Below are 12,601 nucleotides of genomic sequence, written 5' to 3'. Positions count from 1 at the left end.
AACAACAGGAAAGGTGATTTATGTTCCAGTTCAAATAAGCCAGAGATAAAGTTAAACCTTCCTTCATCTTTTTATTTTATTTAGGCCCTTAATAGATTGGATGATATGCATCAACATGGGGGATTGTCATCCACTTTACTTATAATAATTCAAATGCTATCTTCTTCCAGAAACACCTTCACATAAAAGCACCAAAATATTTAAGCAGATATTCAAGCATTCCTTAGCCCAGTCAAGTTCAAAACTTAACCATCACAATGGATGAATGGATCCAATGAATTTCACAATTATTGTGTCTGCACTATGGGAAAAACTTAGAATGAGCTCATTAATTAGACAAGGACTTCTTGGAAATCCACAAGGGGAAAAAATAAAAAGAGCACAGGAATGACTCTCACTGATTTGGGTTGGGGATTGGAGGGAAAGGACTTCATTCATGCTTCATTTTTCCCTCTCTACATCCTATAACATGATGGAATAAATAAGTAAGAGTCAATTGTTGACTAAATGTAAATTCTACTGTGGTAATACACTAGAATTCCGCTATAATAGAACTTTACTAAATTGTTTGATGTCATTGAAACTAATTGACAGACTTTCTTGGTTTAGTGAATTTGGAGGAAGTATAAATAAATGATAAGGGAAAATAAAAATATATCACAAAAGAGGATGATAATTCAAATGAGATAATGTCTTAGCTCATTTGAACTGCTATAACAAACTACGTTAAGGTGCATAGCTTATAAACAAAAGAAATTTATTTATTATTGTGTTGGAGTCTGGGAAGTCCAAGATCAAAGATTTAGCAGATTCATGTTTATCATAGGACACTTTTTAGGTTCAGAGATGGAGCTTTCTCAATGTATCCTGGCTTGGTATATAGGAGGACAGCTTTCTGGAGTCTTTATTTATAATAGTTCTAATCTTATTTATGAGGGTTGTGCTCTCATGATACATTAGCCTTCTAAATGTCCCATCTCCTAACACTATTACATTGATGAGGAGGATTCAAAATATAAATTTTGAGGGGCTGAAACTATTAGATCATATAAATCGATAGTAAATAATTTAGCAGTAGAAAAATGGACTTTATTTATTCATTTTGCATTTGTAATAAAGTATAGCAATCCCTTGTGTCTGGTGTGGTGTGCATGCCTATAGTCCTAAGCTAGTTGAGAGGCCAAGGAATGAGGGCTGCAATTTGAGGCCAGCCTGAACAACATGGTAAGAACCTGTCTCAAAAATGCAAAACATAGCAATTTGTAAATTCAATTATAGACTGTGTTATAATTGGCCTGTTAGCAACATAATGTTTTGTTGTTATACTTGTGGGGGTTATTTTTGAAAAGAATTAATGTGTTAGAAAAATATGTGTGTGTGCATGTTTGTGTGTGTGTGTGTGTGTGTGTGTGGTATTTAAATCTATCCCTTAAAATGCATAATGCATTCATTTGATTTTTAGTAAAGAAATTATATACAATGTCTGAGTATTTGGAAAATACAAATAATGCCTTTAAATATTAGCATTAGAAAATAAAATGGAAAATAATAGTTATTAATATGCATTTTGAAGACTATCAATAGAAAAAATTGATCAGTATTTATGACACAGATCTGCTGTCTTGTCAGTGAAGCATTCTTAGACCATAAATTATCAAGTCAATTTATTTGTAATAGAATTACAAATTGGAAGTTATTTATTGATTGACTCATCAAAACATTATCCTGTTTTTTTTAAAAAAAACATGGGGCATCTTTCTGATTATTTTAATACTTATACTTTTGATCAATGCTACAAAAATTAAAGATTTAATATTTAAAAACAGTGATTTTTGACATCATTTCAAATATTTATCTAAAATATAGACCACCAAATTTCTTAATCCAAAGATTAAGAGACTATTAATTTTATTACCAATCATTCCTCAATATGCTTTTTATTTCTTTTCTTTTACTTCTTTTTTCCTTTTTTTTTTTTTTTTTTTGGCAGAGGATGACCCAGGGCCTCACAAATGCTAGACTAGCACTCTACCACTCTACCACTGAGCCACAACCCCAATACACTTATATAGTACTCACTTGATTCTAATATATTAAACTATCTGATGTTTAATTATTTTCACAATATTCATTTCCATTTGTAATTTTTTTAATTTAAAGGAAACTCTGTAGCACTTTAATATAATTTACATTACCTAGTGTTAGGGGTGAATTATATTTCCCCAAAATTCATAGGTTTATGATCTAGCCCTTCAAACCTCAGAAAGTGAGTATATTTAGAGATAATTTCTTAAAGGAGAAAATAAATTTAAGTGTGTTCTTTGGTGGGCTTTAATCCTTTATCAATCAATTCAAACTCAGAAATTGTAAAGGTAAAAAGTACTTCGTTGAATGTTTTACAGCTTTCAATTTCGGAGACACAGGTTCAGATAGCTCTGAATCAGATGAGGAACTCGGAAAAGGATAGCATGCATGGGCAAGTAGAGATGATTTATTACAAATAGCAAAAATTCCTTTGTAAGAAAATTCTACTGAATATTGAGAAAAAACAGGGACTTTGTGAATAATTTAAGATAAGTAAAAACTGTGTATACTTGGTAAAAATGTCCATAAAACAAGAGTCTGATAACCTCTTGATATATATCTTGACTCTATGTGCACCATGTAATTAGCCAATCTATCCAGTCCTTCTACATGCCTTTAGTCAAAGGGTGAACCAAAGTTCACATCAAGCAGTAGTTGAAGACCTGAAAAACTACTGCTTCCTTAATAGCCTCCTAACTCCATTTTTGAAAAGTTTTCTCAATGTAGCTTTTATCATGATTTTTCTTTTATCCTTACACTTTTTATGAAGAGAAAATTTAGACACAAATGTATAGAAGGAAGATAATATGAAAATAGTTGAGGACAACTATCTTACAAGCTAAGAAGTGAGGGCAAATCCTTCCTTTGACATCCCGGTCCTTGACCTCAGATTTCTGGCCACCAAAACTGTCAGAAAAGCTACATGCGTGTAATGACAGCCCTTGCAAAATCACATATCTGAATTTTATTCTATTTGTTCTCTTTTTTCCTTCCAAACAAGGCAAAAACTATCCAGACCTTACTGACCACACATGTATATATTCCTTGTTATTGTTGTCTACAACTTGTTTTACTTTCTATAAAGTCAAACATAAGCTAGAAAATATCATCATTTTACCAACATATTTTACTAATTTAGAAATTAATTTATACTTTTTTTTTCTTTTCACATTTTCCTCCTGGGTTCACTTTTCTTCTTGATAAAGATTATCCATTAACACAGTGATTTTCAATTATGGATCCTTTATCCCCCCCAGGAGACATTTATTGGTGTCTGGACATATTTGTAGTTGTCATGACTGATGAGTACTACTGGCATCTACTTGGTAGATTATATGTAATTATAGACCCGAAGTTTATCTCAGACAGAATAATTGAGGTCACTAACAGCTAACCACTAGCATGCATAGATTAAGTACTTTATTACTACTCAAATACTACATGAAAGTCTGTGTCCCACAAATTCCCTCAAGCCTCCAGATCCAGGATAAGGGTCACACCATTTCATATAAATAAGAGCATACGGGCACCCTACCTTCCATTCTCTGCTCATAGGATAATCTCTCTAAGAGAAACAAGACATCAGCATTTCTTATTTTCCCCCTACTTACCTTCTCTTAAGGCTAAGTTCTATAGCAATAAGCTCAAGAAGTTGGTCTCTCTTCACCTATCACTTTGAGTTTAAAGGTGTTACCTTTGAAGAAGCACAGCTGAGATTCGTAGAATCCTAATTTCCCCTGCCTTACATTTGACAGAGATAAGATACACTGAAAGAGTTTAGCAAAGGATACACAGAACTGCTGTGCTGTTCATCTACAAAGCAGTCATCTCCAAAAACATATATGGTGCTCAGAGAGAAGAATGCTATCATTCTCACCTCCAACACCAAGGCAGTGGCTCAGATATTTTGGCCAGGAAGAGAAGCAGACTAAAGATTTACCCTCAAGGATGAAGATATGATTTAATTTACAACCATGCATGGAGAAAATCAAGCCTAAAATCACTCTCAAAATCAATGAATATTGTTGTAGAGGCAATTGGGAGGAGATGTATAGAGTCATTGGAAGTATAGGATAAACTGAGGGTCTGCTACTCTGTTGAGGGAAACAGGGAAAGAGGCATATTGGAAGAGACCTCTTGGGTTCATAATAATTATTAAAACCTGACTTCAGGATCTATCTCCTTAAGGGAACACTGTGAGTCAATTTCTGTCCAAAGGCATTGTTAAAAATGACAAATCAACCAACCTTCAATCAGTGGAGTTTAGCCCTGGGATTTAGCCTTTTCAGGGAAAGACACAGCTAGTGAAAAAGAATCCTAATAAACCACTGTCCTCCAAGAGTGACTGTTTGGCATACCTAAGACTTTGCCCACCGGTGACCAACATCAAGGCCTCACACTAGAGAGAAAAGATAGGTGGGTGGGGGGACAGAGGTCTGTAAAATAATCCACGCAGTCATTAAGTCAGAAGTATAAAATGAAATAAAAATAAAAAACCTTCAATGACAAAGGTTGAGTAACACCAACACACAAGGATGCTACAACACACAGATGATTTTCATTAATCAAATGCTATATAAACTAAACACAAATAAGGAATTATTTTATACTGATATACTCCTGAGAAATTATATGTATATTTATGTATATTTCAAATTTAATATATATTTTGTATATAAATGAGTGTGTGTGTGTGTGTGTGTGTGTGTATGTGTGTGTGTGTGTATTATGGTTCTTGCAAATGTCTGGTCACAACATTTTAGTCAAACAATGAATATATAACATTTTTTTCTTGGAGATATCTGTTTAAAGGCACCTGATATAATATTTATTGTTGATTAACTTTAAATTCAAAGTCAGTGGCACTATTAACCATACCTGAGCAAAGTTTAACTAACACATGTATGTTTTGCAAAAGGCACATCACAACTTCCTTGCAGTTAGACACACTAGAAAAACTTTGAGCACTATGCTTGGGGTATTCATTTTAAAGTGTATAATCACAAACATGAAACCAAAAAACGTGGCTCTAAATAGATTGTGCAAAGGACATTTGTTTACAAAACATGAGCAAAACAATGAAGTTTGCTTTGTTCAAACTCAAATGGGAACATGTACATTGGATTACTAAAATATTTTACTGCTCTGCTTATGCCCAATAGCAACCACAAAAGCACAGCAAATATTGATTTGAGGGAGACACATTTTTTTTCAAATAGGTCAATTCAGAAATACAGAATCTGTGAATAATCTAGATGAGCTGTATTACCTAAATGTTTTAATTTCCAACAGAAATTTAGAAGGCAAGCAAAGATGCAGAAAATATAAACCATATTATGAATAAAGAGCAGACAATGGAAATTATAACAGCAAAGAGATGCTACATTAAAACAATATAGTTTTAAAAATAGACACCATAAATATGTTTGCAGAACCAAAAAATGATTAAACAAGTAAAGGCAAATATGACAAGAGTGTCTTCTATTTTGTTGATAATGAATACATATTTGAATATAAATTTTCACTTTGCTTAGTAAGAATAAGCTGTGGTTAATAGTTGCAATGAGTCACTGAGAAATTTGACTGACATTTATTCATTTCATACAATCTATTATCTACTTGTATAATTTAGACAAATAATATTTTATATTAAACTCAATGAAACAGGTTTAAAATTTATATGTTGTAAGAACTACTAAAAATAAGTGAATCTATTGCTAATCTTTACATTGTCATTTTTCTGGATTCTTTTATTGCTTATTTATTTAAATTGTATCTTTTGTAAACAACATAAGGCTCAAAATTTTAAAACCATAATATTTAATTTGTGCATTGTTATGGTTTTGATGTGGAATGTCCAATCAAAACTCATGTATTGAAAACATGGACCTCATTATAGCAAGATTCAGAGGTGGGACTTTTAGGCTCTAATCTCTTCAGTGGCTTAGTACATTTGATGGATTATCCATTGATAGCAGGAAGGAATATTGGGCTGTAGTACCCATTTGGAAGAAGTAGATCACTGGGTGTGTGTCCTAGAAGGGTTTATCTTGTCCTTGGACTTTCCTTTCCCACCTTCTCTCTCTCCTTTCTGGCTGGGAAGAACTAAGCAGATTTCTTCTGCCATGCCCTTTTGTCGTAATATTCTGTCTTGGAGGCAGCTAACCATGAACCAAATCTTCTAAAACCATGAACTCAAATAAATATTTCCTCTTCAAAGTTTTTCTTGTCAGCTATTTTGTTCGGAGTAATGAAAAACTGACTAGAATGTGCATTTTAATGTTACTTATAGTCTGTTTTTAATGTTTATTACTGGTACATTTGAAACTATTTTTACTATCTTCTATTTTAGTCTTAATTGTGGTTTTCTTTTTCTTTCTTTAATTTTTTTTTTCTGGATTTCTCTTAGATTATTTCTTCCTATTTATTTGGAAATTCAGGGTTTTATTTATATTATGTTAGCAATTATTTTCAATATTTTGTCAAGAAACTTCAAATTTTGTAGACATAACATTGCTGAGAATGTTAATTCTCTCCCTCAAAAGATGTGAGCCTTAGTACTTTTTAACTCTCCTATGAGTTGTAATTATCTCACTGTATTGTTGAGTTCAATATATACTATTTTTAATATTTTCATTACTTAATTTACTTTCCAGCAAATTTTAACAATTTTAGCTTCTACTTTCCTTGACTTATTTTTTTTTGTTTTTTTTTGTAGTTGTTATTAGTTTCAATGTGATTTTTTGATATATATATATATATATAGATATAGATATATATCTAGTAACATATATATATATATACATATATATGTTAGTAGATATTTAGCTAGAATCTCTTAGTGATAAATAATCCCTATTGTGGAAAAATGTCTCTATTATTCTCTCATTTTTAGGTGATAGTTAAGCTACTTTTAGAATTCTAAGTTGAATTTTTTTCATTCCTTTGAAAACATTAATCCAATTGCTACCTAAAATCTTAGACAGTTTTTACTGATAAAAGTTATTTTGGCCTGGATCAATGGCAAAAATCCTATAATCCCAGTGACATAGGAGGCTGAGTATGGAAGATTGCAAATTGGAAACCAGCCTCAGCAATTTAGCAAGACACTGTCTCAAAAAAAAAAAAAAAAAGGGCTGGGAATGTAGTTCAGGGGTTTGAATTACTAGGTTAAATCCCCAGTACCGCCATATAAGCAAATTCTGTTGCTTACATGTCATGCACCTTTAGACTGCCAGTTTACTTACTGAGTAATTTTTATTTTATGTAAAAATTTCAATATATAATTCCTGAGTTTGCATATATTTTTCTCTTCAACACTGAATATTTATTTTCTCTTTCAGGATTAATGTCTTCCTCAAATTACTGAAAATTGTCAACTAATGATGTTTGACTGATGCTGTTCTTTTCCATGTTCTCTTCTCTACCAGAACTTTGTTAGATATCTGTTGAATAATCTCAATCTCTTTTCCAATTCTCAAATTCATTTTCACATTTTAATTATTATTTCTGTTTGTCACTGTGTTCATTTGTGACCAACCTAACCTGTGTTTCTTCTGTTGCATGAACCATGAATATACACATATATGTGTGCATATCTATACTATGTTTGCTTGCTTGTTTGCTTGCTTTTCAAATCACTTAGAATTTGATTTATTCTTATTGATATATAAACTATTATTATTTCTTTTCGATATTTCTACTTCTATCTCTTTGAGTTCTTTAACTTACTTATTTTATTTCCTTTTCAAATTACACAATGGAATTAATTCATTGGGATAAATTAACCATTTTCTGAGATTGATGACTATTATTCATTAATTCAATCTTCTGGTATGTTTTGAAATTTAGGCTGTGAACTTATCTTGAAAGGCTGCCTTCTTCATTCTTTTCCTTGTTCCTCTTTATTCTTAATTTATTTTTCTTTCATCCCCACAACACCAAGACATTCCTTCATGTCTGAAATTAGAGTTTCTCTGCACCTAATAAGTTTGGTTTTCTGATTCAAAATCCGGGTTTATATTGACAATACAGAGCATTCATTCTGTTCTCTAATCCTTGGTTGGCTTGATCATGTGGCTTTCCCTGCTCTTCCTGTTGCTCCCTGTAGCAGCTCAATGCTAGATATACACCTCAACAACAGTTGTAGGTTTTAACCCCCTTTCATAGGCATAGAGACACTACCTTAGTTCTATCCTTTTCCAGTGAGCCCAGCTCTTCTTTTTGTCATTTATGAAAAGCATTTACATCACTTTTTTTTCCTAATATAGATTTAGGGCGTCTGCACCTACTCACTGCTCTGGCGTGGGTAAGCAGATACATTTTATCTTGTCTTTGGCCATGGTTATTTTTCTAATATATCTTGATATGTACATCACCTGTAATTGCTCTAAATTTAAGTAAGTTTGTATTTGTTATTTCTTTGGGAATACACAATGTGATCTTGACAGAAAGAATTTTTATAATCAAGGTAGGGTGGAGATGATGGTAAAATCATCTCTGTGGTAGACAATTAAGAAGTGCATATATATTATCTGAAGGTTCATAACATTTTCTACATGTTTCCTCTTTTGTTTTACTTATTTTATGCATTATTATAATTATTATTACTGAGCATCAAATATAGGGCCTTGTACATGCTCAGAAAGGGCTCTTTAAGTGAGCTACATTCACAGCCCTATGTTTCCTCTTTAAAACCACACTGCACTAGTGAAAATCCACCAGAAAAACTTTGTAACTTTTTAATTTCTGAATTCATGGTTAAATTGTCATAATTTTCTTCTGTAATATGCAATCCTTGAAAATCAATTCAATGCTAAATGGGATATCATCATTAATGAACGGGATTCCAGAATATGTCACTGTTTTATATTCTGGACTTTATCTTTCAGTTTTCATTACCTATTTGCATATTCTTTGTAATGTTAAATGAATATAGAAATCCACAATAGAAATTTGAAACTCTTTTTTTGTTGTTGTTGTTTATAGAGTGTGAAGTAATGAGACATACATATATGGGTCTCTGCCCCCGGCTTTGATGCAGAAATTTCACCACTCTTCTAGGTAGGGTTGCTGAAAATCTTTTAATACTTATGCTTTGACATGGAGCCTAAAACAGAGCTTCAAAATCCATTAGAATTGTCTGGGTATCTTGTGTTCTAATGAGGCAGCCATTTATGGGCTCCTGCATGGAAGCCAGTGTCAGGACCAAGTCATGATTAGAAGCCTAGCACTTTCTCCTTCAGAAGATACTGCATTATTAGCTACACACCTATATGACAAAGTCTATAAAATCCCTGAACCCTGTGGTCAATTGAACTCTTCAACACCATCATGTGCTAAGAAATTGGTACATGCCACCTACATGGGCACAGACACTCCTGTATACAGGATTCCTGCAAACCTCACCTTCTGTATCACTTTTTCTGGCTGTTCATCTGCATCCTTTATCATACACTTCATTAATATAACAAAATGTTAAGCAGAAGTGTATCCTTGAGATCTGCCATCATATGCAAAGAAGGGGTATGGGAGTCTCCAAACTATACAGCCTACTGTAGGTCCAGATTTGCTTTGGTATTTAAAGTATGTGAGGATAGTCAGTCTTTGGAGACTGAATCATTAACTTTTGGAATGACTCACACTCAGATAGTATCAAAATTGAGTGAAATTGTAAAGACACCCCAGCAGTTCTCACTGGAGAACTGCTTTGTGGGAGGGCAAAAATCTTAAACATCTGTTGTCCTAAGTGTTCTTTGTGTTAAGACTACAACAGGAAAAACAGGCTGATGTTTTTTTTTTTTTTTTTTTTCCTATTTTACACTAAGACTAGATTTTGATGGATAGTTTCATGTAAATCAAATGTAAAAATAACTGACTAGTTAATTATCCAGAAGGATTATAGATTAATGCATTCTGAAAATTTAATTGCCAAGTAGACCAGAAATTTGTAAGAACTCATTAGCTAATAACCTTCTTTCTGATTGGGAAGCCCAATTTAAGATAAGAAAAGTGTGAAACCAGTAAATATTTATGAAATCAAATTGAGGATTTCATTTCTTTTGTTTTATGTATATGCTCAACCATCAAGCACATAACAGATGCTCACCAAGTATTTTTCATTGTTCTTAGTTTTCAATTCAATCATTTAGTGTTTGGAGTTTATAAACTAGTTCTATGATGATTGTTTAAGGAGTTAGCTGATTTAAAAACTAAAAATTGACAGAGTTTTGAGAAAGCTTTGAAAGATGGGCTATCTATCATGAGTTACATCTGCTGTCCTGAAATAAAGTATTAGCCAAAACATTTTAACACACAATATTTAGTGAATCATAGCAACTTTTAATGAACCTTAATACAATGTAGATTGCAGAGATAGTGATTGTTCTTTTTTGCAGTCTATAGTGATAAGTTCAGTCATTAAAAAATGAGATATCACATAGTTATAAGAGTGACATAATGATGCAGTGAATGGTCAGTCTTCATCCCATCCATCAGTTATTCCTTTTAGAATATAAAGGGACTCCTTTTCCTTCTCCTTCTCCTTCTCCTTCTCCTTCTCCTTCTCCTTCTCCTTCTTTCTAGAGTGGAAAGTAGAGGCTTTATTAAAGGACAGCAGAAAAGACTTTTCCCGGAGGAAGAAGGGGACCCAAGAGATGGAATCCGGGACTCTTCTTCTTCAATGTTTTTACTATTGAAGTAAAAACATAACAAAAAAACCCTAATAGATAGATTAAGAGAAGACTATTAAAAACAGTAGATCATTTGGGTTAACTGTCTGCCTTTGGAATGTGCTAATTTTACAAAAACGATCTTTTCTTCAGTTCTTCTATATTTTTTGTTATCCTTAAAATTAATTTTAGATTTTAGCATCTTAATTTATCAACACCACTTCTTAGAAGAATTTATAACACACACACACACACACACACACACACACAAATTACAATTCACTATGAGACCAAACTATATTTTGAAATGAAAAAAATGTGTGCTTGAATTGAAAGCTAATATTAAAAAATTGTTCATGCAAACAGCCTGATATTCATTAAGTTTTGTAAATCCATGCAATAATGTGTTTTCATTACATTTTGAGGTATGTTGAAAATTCAAGCAGAAATAACTCAATTTATATATACCACAAGAACAATTTATTTGTTAATCCACTTGAGTATGGATTAACAATAACATTGGTATATTTTTCTCCTGTTTGATTTTCCAATCTTTTATTATGGATTCAGTAATCTCTAGTTTTCATTTGAGTTGCTTACAATTTTCTAGAACCAAGATCCTTGGAAGTGATTCAGTTGAGATGAAATTATAATTGTATGATTTTCATAGCATTCAGTTGATTAGATTTACAGTGATTGATACTGATAACCCAAAAGAGAATGTTTTATTTTACTACTTTTTATCATAAGACTTTTTCATTTAAATTAATGTCTGTTTTGGAACATTAATAAATTCATAGAAAAAAGTACCATCATTTTTACCATATAAATTATTTGAGAGAAAACAAATAAATCCCTACTTTTCTTTGTTCACCTATCATATTCTTTGAAGAAAGACTCCATTTTATGAAGGAACCATAAACTATTTCTACAAATGGAGAAGGGATTTAGAATCATCTATCTGCATCTCATTCCCAATTCAAGAATTTCTTATTCAAGTTCCCTGATTAATGAAAATTCAGTGGCCACTGGAGCACTGCCAGACGTGTGAGCTCACTAGACCCCCTCAACTAATAATGTGAACATTGCTCTTTATTTTTGGTTTTCTTCCTTGTACAATATATTCCTTCACTCAACACATATTTATGGACCCTGGTGCTAGGAATTAATAAGGCACCAAGCTTGCATTTAAGAACTTGTCATCAAACAAAAAAGTGCACCAACTGCTGCTAATTCTTACCTCGACACAGAGGACTGAAATATTTGAAGTGACTTGTGCCCCTGTATTTTTCCTTCTAAGCTGGAAGTCTGCAGGCAAGAAAATAGTTGCTCAGATGACTGTTCGCAGGCACATGATGCCTGTCACATTCCTTTCATACTTTCTACTTCAGAGATAATTTATAAATATGAAACTAAATCTTAATACTTTGGATGATGGTATGAAGAAATAAGTGGAATTATTTCTTCCTTTCATTCCCTCCTATATCTTCAGTTTTATGTTTTGAAGTCTATTGTCTCAGGGTACAAATTACATTTTCTATTATTCTTTCTGGCATTTAACCACCCACTATATTAACCATTTCCTTTTATAGAAGATAATCTGATAAACTGATAAAAATTGAGGACAATGACAAAACCCTAAGCTATCTGCTTGGGACCTGAATCAGAATACTAGGTCTGTGAAAAAATTGTGCATACATTTTTAAGGAGGTAATTCTGAGTTTTAATCTCATATTCAAATAGTCTGGAGACCTCATTCTCCCCAGATATATTTAAGAACTAGTGCTCAAAACTACATTAATATTATCAAAATTGCCACCAGATCCAAATATAGACTAAAAACCAAT

The sequence above is a fragment of the Urocitellus parryii genome, chromosome 2 (assembly GCF_045843805.1).
Source record: "Urocitellus parryii isolate mUroPar1 chromosome 2, mUroPar1.hap1, whole genome shotgun sequence".
Taxonomy (NCBI): Eukaryota; Metazoa; Chordata; class Mammalia; order Rodentia; family Sciuridae; genus Urocitellus; species Urocitellus parryii.
The sequence above is the reverse complement of the archived record's forward strand: the minus strand, read 5'-3'. Positions refer to the sequence as shown.